Below are 15981 nucleotides of genomic sequence, written 5' to 3'. Positions count from 1 at the left end.
GAGGGCACTTGGGTTAGTGGCATGGCGTGAGGCGCGGACAGCCTAGCCGGATGCCCGCTCCCGCCACCATGGTCATCAAGACGGACGAGTTGTCGGCGGCCGCCCCGGCCGACAGAGCCCGGGAGCATGGCTCACAGACCGGTGGCAAGGAGCGGCCGGCGCGGCCGACTCCCTCCCAGCCCTTAACCTCAGTTCCCAGCTATAGAAGATTCTCCAGTCCCCTTAAGGAGGAGACAATCAAGGTCTTGGGAGCAGAGCCACCCTCAGTTATGCTGTTGAATGGGGACTGCCCAGAGAGCCTGAAGAAGGAGGAGGGGGCAGCTGAGCCACCTAGAGAGAATGGGCTAGATGAAGGTGAGCCAGGAGATGAGACTAGTGGACAGGAAGTCATTGTCATCCAGGACACAGGCTTTTCTGTGAAGATCCTGGTCCCTGGGACTGAGCCCTTCTCCCTTCAGGTATCTCCCCAGGAGATGGTGCAGGAGATCCACCAGGTGCTCATGGACCATAAAGACACGTGTCACCGTACCTGCTTCTCGCTGCACCTAGATGGAAATATGCTGGACCACTTTTTAGAGTTGCGCAGTGTTGAGGGGCTGCAGGAAGGCTCGGTCCTCCGTGTGGTGGAAGAACCCTACACAGTGCGGGAGGCTCATATTCACGTGCGCCATATCCGAGACCTGCTCAAGAGCCTGGACCCATCTGATGCCTTTAATGGGGTTGACTGCAACTCCTTGTCCTTTCTGAGTGTCTTCACTGATGGCGATCTGGGAGACAGTGGGAAGCGGAAGAAGGGATTGGAGATGGACCCCATCGACTGCACGCCACCTGAGTACATCCTGCCAGGGAGCCGGGAGCGGCCGTTGTGTCTTCTACAGCCCCAGAATCGTGACTGGAAGCCCCTTCAATGTCTGAAAGTGCTCACCATGAGTGGCTGGAATCCACCCCCTGGGAACCGCAAGATGCATGGGGACCTCACGTACTTGTTTGTGATCACGGCCGAGGACCGGCAAGTCAACATAACCGCGTCCACGCGGGGCTTCTACTCGAACCAATCCACAGCCTACCACTTCAACCCCAAACCTGCCAGCCCACGCTTCCTCAGCCATTCCCTAGTGGAGCTGTTCAACCAGATCAGCCAGACCTTCCAAAAACAACTTTGCTGTGCTACAGAAAAAAAGGGTCCAGTGCCACCCATTTGAGAGGATCGCCACCCCGTTCCAGGTGTACAGCTGGACAGCTCCTCAGGCAGAGCATGCCATGGACTGTGTACGTGCAGAGGATGCCTACACCTCAAGACTGGGCTACGAGGAACACATTCCTGTACAGACTCGGGACTGGAACGAGGAGCTACAGACAACTAGGGAGCTGCCCCGCAAGAACCTGCCTGAGCGGCTTCTTCGAGAAAGAACCATATTCAAGGTACACAGTGACTTTACAGCGGCAGCCACACGGGGTGCCATGGCAGTCATTGACGGCAATGTGATGGCCATCAATCCCAGTGAGGAGACCAAGATGCAGATGTTCATCTGGAACAACATTTTCTTCAGCCTGGGCTTTGATGTCGGTGACCATTACAAGGACTTTGGTGGGGATGTGGCAGCCTACGTGGCACCCACCAATGATCTGAATGGTGTGCGCACATACAATGCAGTGGACTTGGAGGGGCTGTACACACTGGGCACTGTAGTGGTGGACTACCGAGACTATCAGGTCACGGCTCAATCCATCATCCCTGGTATCGTGGAGAGGGACCAGGAGCAGAGTGTCATCTACGGCTCCATTGACTTTGGTAAGACAGTGGTGTCGCATCCACGGTACCTGGAGTTGCTGGAATGGACCAGCCGACCCCTCAAGATTCTGCGTCACCATGTACTCAATGACCATGATGAGGAGGTAGAGCTCTGCTCCTCAGTTGAGTGCAAGAGCATCATTGGCAATGATGGCCGCCACTACATCCTTGACCTGCTGCGCACCTTTCCACCTGACCTCAATTTCCTGCCTGTTCCCGGTGAGGAACTGCCTGAGGAGTGTACCCGAGCTGGCTTTCCCCGTGCCCACCGCCATAAGCTATGTTGCCTATGCCAGGAGCTGGTGGATGCCTTTGTGGAGCATAGGTACCTCCTCTTCATGAAGCTGGCTGCCCTACAGCTGATGCAGCAGAAGGCCAGCAAGGTGGAGAACCCCACCTCACTGGAAAATGGTGGTCTTTCCCCCTCGTAGTCCAAGCCTGAAGACCCTCTGGGATCCGAGGTGGGAAGCCAGGAGGAGGGTGGCAGTGCCAGTGGCCTGGCCAAGGTGAAGGAGCTGGCAGAGACCATCGCCTGAGATGATGGCACAGCAGACCCCCGGAGCCGGGAGGTGATCCGCAATGCATGCAAGGCTGTTGGCTCCATCAGCAGCACGGCCTTAGACATTCGCTTCAACCCTGACATCTTCTCACCAGGGGTTCGCTTCCCTGAGTCCTGCCAGGATGAAGTTCAGGACCAGAAGCAGCTGCTGAAAGATGCAGCTGCCTTCTTGCTTTCCTGCCAGATTCCTGGCCTCGTAAAGGACTGCACAGATCATGCGGTGCTGCCCATGGACGGAGCCACACTGGCTGAGGTGATGCACCAGCGTGGCATCAACATGCGTTACCTGGGCAAGGTGTTGGACCTGGTGTTGCGGAGCCCAGCCCGTGACCAGCTAGACCACATCTACAAAATTGGCATTGGCGAACTCATCACCCGCTCTGCCAAGCACATCTTCAAGACATACTTACAGGGAGTCGAGCTCTCAGGCCTCTCGGCCGCCATCAGTCACTTCTTGAACTGCTTCCTGAGCTCCTACCCCAACCCTGTGGCCCACCTTCCTGCGGATGAGCTTCTTTCCAAGAAAAGGAACAAGAGGAGGAAAAACTGTCCGCCAGGGGCTGCGGATAACACAGCTTGGGCTGTTATAACCCCCCAGGAGCTCTGGAAGAACATCTGTCAGGAGGCCAAGAACTACTTCGACTTCAGCCTCGAGTGTGATTCTGTGGACCAGGCTGTGGAGACCTACAGCCTGCAGAAGATAACACTGCTGCGGGAGATCTCCCTAAAAACCGGAATCCAGATTCTGCTGAAGGAGTACAGTTTTGACAGCCACCACAAGCCTGCATTCACTGAGGAGGACATGCTCAATATCTTCCCCGTGGTCAAGCATGTCAGCCCTAAGGCCTCGGATGCCTTCCACTTCTTCCAGAGTGGGCAGGCCAAAGTACAGCAGGGCTTCCTGAAGGAGGGCTGCGAGCTCATCAACGAGGCCCTGAACCTGTTCAACAATGTGTATGGAGCTATGCATGTGGAGATCTGTGCCTGCCTGCGCCTCCTGGCCTGTCTCCACTATATTATGGGTGACTACGCTGAGGCCCTCAGTAACCAACAGAAGGCAGTGTTGATGAGCGAGTGAGTGATGGGCATCGAGCACCCCAACACCATCCAGGAATACATGCACCTGGCTCTGTACTGCTTCGCCAGCAGCCAGCAGCCAGCTGTCCACGGCGCTGAGCCTGCTGTACCGTGCCCGCTACCTCATGCTGCTCATGTTTGGGGAGGACCACACTGAGATGGCTCTGCTGGATAACAACATCGGTTTGGTGCTGCATGGCGTGATGTAATACGACCTGTCACTGCGATTCCTGGAGAATGCGCTGGCTGTCAGCACCAAGTACCACAGGCCCAAAGCCCTTAAGGTGGCCCTTAGCCACCACCTAGTTTCCCAGGTCTATGAGAGCAAAGCTGAGTTCCCGTCAGCCCTGCAGCATGAGAAGGAGGGCTACACCATCTACAAGACCCAGCTGGGTGAGGACCACGAGAAGACCAAGGAGAGCTCCGAGTACCTCAAGTGCCTGACCCAGCAGGCTGTTGCCCTCCAGCGCACCATGAATGAGATCTACCACAATGGCTCCAGCGCCAACATCCGCCCCTCAAGTTCACAGCTCCCAGCATGGCTAGTGTCATGGAGCAGCTGAACATCATCAACGGCATCCTCTTCATTCCTCTCAGCCAAAAAGACTTGGAGAATCTGAAGGCCGAGGTGGCACGGCGGAACCAGCTCCAGGAGGCCAGCAAAAGCAGGGATAAGGCCGAGGAGCCCATGGCCACTGAGCCTGAGCCAGCAGGGGCTTCAGAGGACATGGGCTCCCAGCCCCAGGCTGCCAAGGACCCTTCCTCCCCAAGCTTGCAGGGATAGAAAGGAAAGACAGATGGACTGTTAGTCAGCGGCCCATTACCCAGTGATCCAGACTCCAGGAGAAGGGGGCGTGCCCTGCAGATCGGAAGAGGAAGCCAGTCCCTTTTCTTCCATGTTCCACCCCAACCCACCCCAGCATTCTCCTGGGACCCCGGCCTGGCCTGCCCCCCCAACAGATGTTTTTGCACTGGTTCAATGAATATACGATGCAGAGGCCTAATTGAAGACCCATGAATGGAGTGTGTGGGCATTGGTTCCAGCTGGGGGGCAGGTGTGTGCGAGTGTGTCCATGCCCGTGAATGTCTTCATCCGTCCCACCTAACTTGTACATAGCCCCCAGTCAGTTCTGAGTGGATGACGTGCAGATGCGATTTCTCAGGTCATTTGTATGTTTGACATTATGGCTGCTGCTTTTGCTGCCACTACCACTGGGCCCAACCTGGCTTAAGTCCAGGTCTTAAGCCAAAAAAGGGGGGCTTTCCTTTATCCTGGGAGAGGGAGCCAGAGCTTTGTGGCAGGCTAGAGGGTTGGGGTGCACTTTAGTTTTGTGACAAGATGAGATCTGCACTGGCTTTGCCAACTATGATGGGGCTTGACTTGGCTATAGCTTCAGGGCAAGGGAGAAGGGGGACCAGTGGTGGTGGACCCTCAGACACCAGTTGCCCAACCCAGCCTGTCTGCCTTTGGCCCAGCAGGAGGCACTGCCACAGGCTCTGACTTGCCTCCCTGCACCCTAGGTGGGATAACCTTGGGGGCCACAGCTGAATGTATCCTTCTACCATTTTAACCTGAGCTGCCTAACGCACAGTGGGGGTGGGGTGGGCAAGGGCCTGGGGAACCAGGACTGAATCATGGATCCTGGGGAGAAATTACCAGGTAAAGGAGTGATTGTCACCTCTCTGGAGTCCAGCTCCCTACCTGATCCTTGTCACACAGGCACATTCAGAGAGTAGTTCTGGGGGTAATGGGGGCTTTCACCAGCCCAGCTGCTCCCACTCCCTGCCTGCCTGTGTTGCTTCTCTGTGCCTGCTGACAAAGCCCTAGCCAGGAGGAGACTGTTGCCCTGGGAACCCAAGGGAGCTGTTATGGGCCACAGCCTCTGCCTGGGGCTTTGCAGAGAGCTGCTTATGGGTAGGGTCTGTCCAGGCAACTTGTTTCAAAGGGAGTGGGCATGAATTAGCAAGCAAGGCATCCCACAGCTGATCAAGAACTTTTTCTTGTTTTTAAACCATCACGTCTTCAGTTCACATTGGAATAAAGTGAGTTTTTGAAACCTGCAAATATATATATATATATATATATATATATATATATATATATATATGAATATTTCCATATAATTATGTAAACACACAGAAATATATAAAGTAACAAAACTAACCAAAGTATAAAAACAGTTACCAACTTCTATATATTTTGCAGGGATTTCTTTATAATTTAATGGAATAAATATTCCTTATCTTATATACACAGCTTAACAGAAGCAAAGGAACCCAATTTTATGAAATTATTATAACCTTGATCTTAGGTGTCATGTGGAAAGAAAATTATATACCAGCAAACATAAATAAAGATGAATTAATTAACACAAAAACATTGCAGGGATCAATAGTTATAGCACCCTACGAACTATGAAGCATAAGTAATTCAACCGTCTGTTTCAATTGTATATTTACCAATATATATATATATATATATATATATATATATATATATATATATACACATACATAATCACAGACAAGGGCTTATTCAATGATGGCCAGAATTTGTTGTATCTACCAATGTAATTTGTCACATAATGAACAGAATCTGATCAGTATTAATAGGCAGATGAAACATATTTAATAATATTCAATGTCTATTCATGACTAGGAAATTATTTTTAAAAATCAGAAGTAGAAATCAATTTACTTAACCTATTAAAATTAGTTTCCAGTTTTCAAAAGGACAACAAATCTGAAGCAAAACATCATCTTGATTTGGTGTGCTTGTATAAGAGCCCATACATAAATATCTGCTAGAAGGTGAGACAAGGCAAAAATATACCTAAAATAAGAAAATTTAGAAGAATTTGAGTAAAAAAGTAAAACTCAATACACTCTTTGAGAAAATGGACGTTTATTGTCTTCATGTGAATCCAAAGAATCTACAGAAAAGAAAAACTTTTATAATTATTAAGACAGCTTGAAAAGTAGCTGGCTATAAGATCAACATACTAAATTTGACGTTTTATCTGTCAATTAATGTTTAACATGCTAATTACCTTAAATTAACAAATTCAGTTCTTATCCAATGAGAGTTATTTGGAAAACCTGTGCTGTTTTGTTGTTATTGTTGTTACATCGATGACTTTATTAGAAATTGAATAGAACATAATTTTAAAGGTTCCATATCCATCATCTTGCTCCCCACTTCCATCTTCACTGAGAAATTCTGCAATTTTTTTTCTGGGTCTGCTGTTTTTGGCTTCTATTATTAACCACATCGTTATTTCCAAATCTGGTATTGCAACTTTTTGATCATTTTAGAATCAGCCTCAAGAGAATAACATCTTTTATTGATCCTTTGCCAAAGCTGTCACTTTTGTCAATTTTCGGATAGTCTTTTCCTGAATAGATTTTGATCCTCCAGTTACAAGTTGCTTATATATCCTTCGGAGGACTCATTACATGTCTGTATTTATTTCATCACATTTTGAATAAAAGTTCTGCTCAATTTGGCATCTTCTGCTCATTCCTCCTAGTGACTATATTCTTTCTTTTTTTCTGACAAAATCTACTCAAAATTTGGTCATCTTATATCTGTACTTGCTCCAAATTGTATTTATTAGAATCAGGAAAGTTTTGGAAGAACATTAAATAGGGTCTGTCAGAATTATGTAAAAAACAATTTTATACAAAATTGTGATGTAGTTCAAAACCTACACATGTCTAAAAATATTACTAACAAAAAGTTGGAAAATTTTCCTCAGATATAAAATATTGGTACCTTTGTTTAAAAAACAAATTAATCTAACGTGAGATTGTTCATAATGTTCAATCTTCAGAAGAATTTTTTTGAAATCAGAAACACAATGCAAATACCTGCTAACAACTGTGAAACATGCAATATTTTAAATGCACATCTTCTATCATTCAGTAATTTAACCAAAATCCTTCAATACAAAAATATAGGTACATGTAAATATTCATGCCAATTTATTTGTAAAATGTAAATTCAGCTAGGCATAGTGATGCATGCCTGCAATCCCAACAACTCAGAAACCTGAGGCAGGAGGATTACAAATTCAAGGACAGTCTCAGCAATTAGAACTTGTCTAAAAATTTAAAAAATAAAATTAAAAGAAATGGGAATATAGCTCACTGGTTTGGTGACTCTGGTTGTTTCCACATAGGAGCCTAATTGCATTGTGACTTTTGTATATAAAATTGTGTTTTTATATAGAATGTAAACAAGATTGTATACAGAGGGTGCAATGATGAAATGCATAGCTTCACAGTGAAATCAAAATATCTTTCTTATATTAGGAAATAAACTGTGGTGTGAATGTCTTTTTTATATAAAAGAGTACAATAAAAAGATACAACAATGTACACAATTCATAATATAATGTATAATATCCCATAAAAATATTATGCTTCATATCTCTAAATAAGAAACATGGATCTTAAGGCAAATTAAAAGATTCATTTTGTCTTAAAATTAACACAACATGTTACTAAATTGTCTCATTTCTAATAAGATTTTAGTCTATCATTTTTTAATTAAACAGGATAAAAAATACTCATGACTCAAAATCAAATGATAAAAAACATAAAATAAAGACAATAATGAAGAAATTAATACAAGCTGTACACAGAATGATGAGATTTGATCATTAAAATATCTAAATTTCTTACTTGGAGAGAAAATACCAGATTTTGGTTACACAGTTTTATGTTCAAAGACTTGAAATTTGGTATTTTTTTTTTTTTTTTGCTATATCAAAGAGATGAAGATACAATAATCAGAGTGAGACTTGTGTGTATATATAAATAAAAAAATATCTAAGTATATTATGGCTAACATAATTGTAAAATGATCTCATTTGTCTTTAAATCAGTGGCTAACATAATTTTAAAATGATCTCACTTTTCTTTCAATCAGTGGCATTTAGGAAATGAAAATATAATAAAATGTATTTGTGAATAAGCATGCACGTGCATTTCTAGTGATTAAGTTTATGCATGGATTTCTCTGGGTCACTTGTCCCCAGATGTTTGGTCAAATATTATTCAGATGATGCACATGAAGGTGATTTTTAATGAGACTGATTTGAAACAGTAGAGTGTGAAAGCAGATTACCATTTTTACTGTGGTAGCTCTTACCCAATTTGAATGTTTGAATAGAACAAAATATTATGATGAACTGAGTAAGTAATAAGGAGCTACTCACACCTGATTACCTGAACAGAAACATCTTTTTCTGCTTTGTTTCTGCCGTTGGACAAAAACTGAAACATCAGTTATTCTTTGATCTTGAATTGTCTGATGTTTAGACTGGAACTTATCTTCCTTCTTCCTCTTCTATATCCCCAGCTTGCCTACTGCAGATCCTACAACTCCTCAGCCTTTTTAATTGCATAAGCCAATTTCTTAACATAAGTCATATTTATGTCTATACAAGAATGAATGTGTGGTGTGTGGATACAATGTGATTCAATGAAGTGTTGATGGCTATCTTAGGTTGGGTACCTATATGCAGTTTTCTTTTGTTATTGTTGTTGATTTGTACATTAATAAATTTTGAGAAAATGTTCTGCAAGTAAAATTAAGTACTAACCTTTAAAGAAGACTGTGAAATAGAATAGGGAAAAAGAAAACTGAGAAAGGGTGTAGTCTCTGGAGCATGAGCGGTTTGACACAATTTCACATTGTCATGAAGAATTGAGGTGATCATGTATGCCCAGTTTCAGCTAATCATTGGCTTGCAGTAATATACACCTGGAGAAGCTAACTTGTCTGCCAAATTGTTCCTATTACCTGAGGTAAATTCTAGAATAAAAACACTCATAAAACAAGGTTATGTTTTTATATGTTGATGAAAATGGTGATATCAGTCCTTAGAAAATCAACCTTTTATTTCCCACAAGAACAGTAGTTCCATGTTCATAAATTGAACATTTGAGGTGACTATACCGAACTTAATCTCCAAAAATAACAAGTACATTATTTAGTTATTTATTTCTGATCATTCAAAATTGATAGTTTTAACATATCAATACATTATTTAATCAGATAATGAATTAAATAATTTTGAGTAAATACCACAAATATTTAGAAACTTATTTGTATTTTCAAAATATTTCTGCACTTGCATAATGTAGACAGCTCTACAAATATATTTTTCTCTTTATATTATAAAACATGCAAGAAACTGAAAAATGTAAAAAAAATAAGTTTAATTAGAATATGTGAACAAAAATTCAATTGTAAAATTGTGACTCTACCTAAATCAACATAGGATACCTGGAAAAATATTCAGCATGCAGTAAGAGTCAGAGGTGACAACAGGTGCAAGAAAAAATTATTTAGTTTTCATATGATGGTGGGAATACCCAGAAGAATCTAATATATTCTGAATGAGAGTATAAAGATGGATCTGCGAGCTATTTCAATATTATATTCCCAGTAGGATGACTTGGAGAAATCATAAAGAAATGAGAATAGCCTCTTGCATTCTCACATCAGTTTCCCTATCAGGTCTACAATTTAAAGGACATAAATACTGAAGTTAGTTGGAAGACACAGATTTCTTGGTTTAATAAAGCATTTAGATAAAATGGAAATAGGTGAAGAGAGGGAAAATTTTTATTCTGTTAACTCCTGGATGTTTCATTGACATAAGTGATGCTTGACTACTTATTAGCTACAGCAAATTCTCCATCTAGACTAGCTCTTTCTTCTCAAAATATGATGATCAACTCTGTATTGTATTCAAAGAAGCAAACTATCCAAACTTTCTTTAACTCTAGTTACTCCATCCTTCCATTTGTTCCCTCTACAGTCACTAATCTTTGTATTATTTTTTCCCTTCTCCTCAAAACACTATCATCTCTGTTGTAATCAGGATATAATATGAAAATCTACCTGTAAAAATTAACTTAATTTGCCAAATACAGTGGAAGTTTTCATTTCATACTGTTGTCCATAGTATAAATATTAATTTCAGGAGTGATATTAAGGAAAAATTTTAATAGAATTATATCCTACTCTTTCTCACACTAAATATTGTCTTTGTCATTATTTGTCTTGTGGGGAGAAACATCAATAAGTCAACTTTTTAAAAAATCAACATAAATTAATATTATATACCTTACAGCATTTAGAAAATCATGTATTCTACAGAGTAGTAGTGTTTAACACCTGGGTATACCTATCTCTAGGTATACCTGAAAGTTCTTCAAAGATAATAAAATCTTTAGAGATAATAAGATCTTTAAGGGAATCAGTTCCTAGTTTGTCTGAGATCTTGCCTGTATATTTTACATTGTTCTTTCCAACTTCTCTTATGCATTATACCTTGCCATATCGAATTTCCTTTGAGACACTGATCCAACATGTAAAAATCCCCAGGGCTCCAATGAAAATGAAACAAAAAGGATTTCTACTAATAATACATTGAGTACAAACTAAGAATATACAAAAGAAAGATTTGGGGTGATAATGGTAAAAGATCTTGGTATTTAAATGCCATATGTGCCTCTGCCTTGTCACGTTTATCTGACTACCTATGAATTAAGAAACAATATATGGGTGGCTGGGGTGTGACTCAGTGGTAGACCAATTCCCTCCCACATGTGAGGCCCTGGATTTTATCCTCCACATCACATAAAAGTAAATATACAAAATAAAGATACTGCATCCATGTATAACTAAAAAATAAAGAAAAAGATTTGATTTTAAAGATGATTATTAACTTTTTAAAGAGTGCTTCATTATTTATTGACTATATTTAAGAGGGTAAGCATGTACAATTCTCATACCTGGATGTACTATGGTAGAAACAATTTTAGATCCTTCCTTATGCTTTTACTCATTGAGACCAGGGTATTAATATGTTTTTTTAAGTCTAATCAACTCAGGGTTTCTGACAAATATCTGACCTGTCTACTTGTTATATCAATTGATGATTGGCTTTGTCAATCAAATTATATAACAAATATTTCATAAGTTAAATGGCTTTAGTCTGAAATTTAGTCAGTCATTGGTAAAATATACTTAAGTCACATTTATATTAAACATCATCTCTTCACATGTACCCTTTATTGGTATTTAAACTTCAAATATTTCTAATTACAACATGAAAATGTGCAAGAGAGTATGCAGCATTTTAGAATTCCTTTAGGGTATATGGAAGCTCAAATGTTTAAAGAAAACCTTCAGAAGTCTTTTGTGAAAGTTACTAGCCCTACCCAAGAGGATAAAATGTATATATATCACTAATAAAGTGGGAAAAGAAGTTATCTCTAATAAAGTGGGAAAAGGAGAGGCAAAACTTAATTTATGGAACTTGAGATTCAGTGTAGCTTATTTTTTTCATTATAGTTTCGACAATCTTGTATTATATAGTTTAAAAACTATTTGTTAGGAATGGTGATTATGTATCTTTGATGTCAGAGGAACATTATTACATTTTTTTTTGCTTTGCAGTCCAATGCTGATGAGTTTAAGGAAGCAGTTCGTTTTGTCCTTCTTCATCTTATGCTGGTGACAGTTTTAATTATTTTGAATTATTAAAGGTAAGGCAAAAACTTCCTGAGCCTTACAGGAAATAAATTTATGAAGTCTGAAATCTAGTTTTTGAACTGGTCATAGTATTTTATATACATTTATTCACAAAAATAAAATATCTTATGGCTAAATGTGTGTGTGTGTGTGTGTGTGTGTGTATGTAATCAACTTTCCAGAAAATTTGGAGAAATATCTTTCTTATGTTCAGGTAATTTCCATTGAGTAGATAGACATGAAAATTTATCTGTTATTTCACAGTGAAATCTTGAGTTACCAATGTGATAGAAGAGCTTACTTTTTGAAATGAACTTTTACAGACACACAATATTAGTCTTTTAATTGTTGATTTATTTATGTAATAATTTTATGCATGATATTGCTATAAGTTTCATGTTATTTTAACTTCTTAAGAAAATATTTTTTGTGGGCAAGTAAGTGCAATTACCCTGTTTGTATGAGGCACTGGCTTTGATTCTCAGCACCACATTTAAATGAATAAAATAAATGTCAATCAAGAACTAAAAATATCTTTAAAAGAAAGTAACTTTTAAGTTGAGTGTTTTTTTTTTTTTTTTTTTTTTTTTTACTGTGCAGTATAGTATTATTTCTTTCACAATTAGGGCTAAGACTTTATATGTATTTAGAATATACATATTAGTCTCAATCACATTTGCGAAGTGTCAAGAGATCTAGTGAGTGATTGGTGACAAAAGTAGCTGTGGCTTTAGGCTGAGTCAAGCCATCATAGTCAAATATCTTAATCTTATATGTAGACTTAAGTGGCTATACGAACAACAGTGTAATTATCCACATAGGGAAAATATTTGTACTATATAGTAAAATAAGTATTATTCCAATGTTGATAAATATAGAAGACAAGTATAAGTCCAATGATAGGACTTCTAAGAAGAACTGTACATAATCTAGACATGTTTTAAGAAACTAAGTAGATATCTGGGGTAATGTATGTATTATTCATATTAAGACTGCACTATATTTATGTATTCCTTATGTAGAGATTAGCTTTTATGAAGATATGTGCAATCAAATTATGTAAGTATTATTTCCTCAATATGTGTAATATTTCTCAATGATTTTTTTTCCTTTCGTTTGGAAGTAGAAAGGATTGAAGCCATATCCCCAGACCTTTTTATTTTTATTTTTAATTTTTGTTTTTATTTTTTGAAGCTGGCCTCAAAGTTGTGATCTTCCATCCTCCCAAGTAGCTGGTATTACTAAAGGTGTGACCCACTGTACCAAGTAGAGAATTCTTGGGCTAGGTAAGTATTCAGTAGACAACCCCTAATGAGCTATGCAGGGTGATATATCCTTTTAATTCCAGAAACACAGGAGGCTTGTGGCATAAGGATTGAAAGTTGGAAGCCAGGATGGGCAACTATCTCAATATTAAACAACAACAACAAAAAACTGGGGATGCAGGTCGGAGGTAGAGCACTCTTGGGTTCAGTTTTCAGTGCTGACAGCAAAATCAAACTATACAAAAAAGAAAAAAAAATCACCAAATAAATTTCTTGCCTATGTGCCTAAAATGTATGTACAATAATTATTCTGATATTTATTTAATGTTTCTACTAAAACAATTAGATGGGAAAAGTGTAAACAGGCTTTCTGAAGCAACACAATCGAAAGAAGTAAATTAGGTCAGGTGTGCCTGTAATCCTAGCAGCTCAAAAGGCTGAGGCAGGATGATTACAAGTTCAAACCCAAACTGAAATGGGAAAGGGAGGGGCAGCGTGGGGGGATAAAGGAAAAAGAAAAGCAGCCAGTCAGTCCGGGGTGTATTCCAGAAAACTCGGTCCTCCGCAGTTCACTGTTTCCTTCCACCTCTTTCCCACAGAACTAATGAATGCATAAGCCGGAATTCTAAAGGGTCCTACACAGAGCCTGGAGACCCGGTCACTTCCCTTCCCTTTCTCCCAGAGTGGGCTGTCCAGGGAGATAGGATGACAGGTGATATGCCAAGGGGCTGGCCCGCGGGATTCCAACACATTGGAGGGCGGTGGCCCTGCATCCCTCAGCTCCTCCGGACAACTCTCCACAAGCACCAGCTGCTTTCTGGCGCAGGGACGCGGTGAAAGCCCGCGGCGGCGGCTCCCATGGGTCAAGTTTGCGGCCGCCCGCGCCCCTGGCCGCACTGGAGGCCACCAGGCACTGGGAGGCTCGGCCTGGCGCGGTGGCGCCATGTGGGGAAAAGCTTACAGGAGCGCTGCGGGGGCTCCCGCGACCTGACGCCCGCTCCCTCTTCGGCGCCTGGTCACGCCCAGGCCCCAGGTCCCCCCCCACCCGCGTCCCCTTCCCGAGCCTCCTCCTCCTATCCCACGCCCCAAGCCTCCTCCTCCGACCCCACGGGTCGCCCGGGGAAACGCCTTGGGGCTCCTGGGGCGGGTCGGAGCAGGTGTCCAGGGAAGACGCTAGGTGCTCCCGGAGGATCGGGGGCGCCCGGCGGGGCGCTCCAGAGGGCAGACCTCACGCGCAGCCCTTGCCCTCGCCCAAATCCCCGCCCCCGCCCCCACCCTGCGCGCGCAGCACTAGACCCCCCCCCCCCCGCCGCACGCGCGGCCCCCGCCCCCCGCCACCCCCCTTACGCGCGGCCACCACCGCCGCCCCCACCGCCCCCCGCCCCCGCCGCCCTCCCCCCCCCCGCCCTCCCCCCCCCCGCCGCCCTCCCCCCCCGCCCTCCCCCCCCGCCGCCCTCCCCCCCCCCCCCCCCCCCCCCCCCCCCGCGCTCGGCGCCCGCCGCTCTGCAGCGCCCCGCTACCTCCAGTGCGCAGGCTTGGACGCCCCAGCGCGCATGCCCTGGGCTCAGGAGCGCTGCCGGGCCCAGCCGCCCACTGGATCCTGTTGGCGGCTGTGTCTGGTCCTCTTGTGTCCAGGCGGTGAGTTTCCTTCCTGAGCAGCTGCGGGGGCGTTCTCCCGCACCGGGGCTGGCGAAGTTCCGCGCCCCCACTTTGCTGTGACCTTTGCGGACTCCTGGAGCAGGTCGAGGAGCAAGTGTCCAGGTAAGACACTAGGTGCGCTCACGGCCCTCGCCCCCCGCGACCCGCCCCCTCGCGGCCCTCACCCCCTGCGCACGGCCCCCGCCCCCCCGCCACCCCCCCCACCCCCCCCGCCACCCCCCCCCCGCGCCACCCCCCCCCCCCCCCCCCCCGCGCCCCGCTACCTCCAGTGCCCAGGCCCGGGCGCCCCAGCACGCATGTCCTGGGCTCAGGAGCGCTGCAGGCCCCCAGCCGCCCACGGGATCCTGTTGGCGGCTGTGTCCCCTCGTCTTGCATCCAGGCGGTGAGTTTCCTTCCTGAGCAGCGCGGGGGCGTTCTCCGGAACCGGGCGGGCGAAGTTCCACGCCCCCACTTTGCTGTGACCTTTGCGGGCTCCTGGAGCATGTCGAGGAGCAAGTGTCCAGGTAAGACGCTAGGTGCGCTCACGGCCCTCGCCCCCCGCGACCCCCCCCCTCGCGGCCCTCACCCCCTGCGCACGGCCCCCGCCCCCCGCCGCCCCCCCCCCCCCCCCGCGCCCCGCTACCTCCAGTGCCCAGGCCCGGGCGCCCCAGCACGCATGCCCTGGGCTCAGGAGCGCTGCTGGCCCCCAGCCGCCCACGGGATCCTGTTGGCTGCTGTGTCCGGTCCTCTTGTGTCCAGGCGGTGAGTTTCCTTCCTGAGCAGCGGCGGGGGCCTTCTCCGGAACCGGGGCGGGCGAAGTTCCGCACCCCCACTTTGCTGTGACCTTTGCTGGCTCCTGAGGAGGGTCGAGGAGCAAGTGTCCAGGTAAGACGCTAGGTGCGCTCACGGCCCTCGCCCCCCGCGACCCCCCCCTCGCGGCCCTCACCCCCTGCGCACGGCCCCCGCCCCCCGCCGCCACCCCCCCCCCCCCCCCCCCCGCGCCCCGCTACCTGCAGTGCTCAGGTACAGGCGCCCCAGCACGCATGCCCTGGGCTCAGGAGCGCTGCCGGCCCCCAGCCGCCCACTGGATCCTGTT

The 15981-nt window shown here is 45.0% G+C and overlaps 2 pseudogenes; both read left to right on the top strand.

The window, feature by feature from the left end:
• The first annotated feature begins 260 nt into the window (after positions 1 to 260).
• Positions 261 to 4352, top strand: LOC143388816 (clustered mitochondria protein homolog pseudogene; annotated as a pseudogene).
• A 10448-nt stretch (positions 4353 to 14800) lies between these two features.
• Positions 14801 to 15981, top strand: part of LOC143388967 (cordon-bleu protein-like 1) — a 50189-nt pseudogene continuing 49008 nt past the window's right edge.

Source organism: Callospermophilus lateralis, unplaced genomic scaffold (assembly GCF_048772815.1).
Source record: "Callospermophilus lateralis isolate mCalLat2 unplaced genomic scaffold, mCalLat2.hap1 Scaffold_45, whole genome shotgun sequence".
Taxonomy (NCBI): domain Eukaryota; kingdom Metazoa; phylum Chordata; class Mammalia; order Rodentia; family Sciuridae; genus Callospermophilus; species Callospermophilus lateralis.
This window is presented reverse-complemented; position numbering and strand designations above follow the sequence as displayed.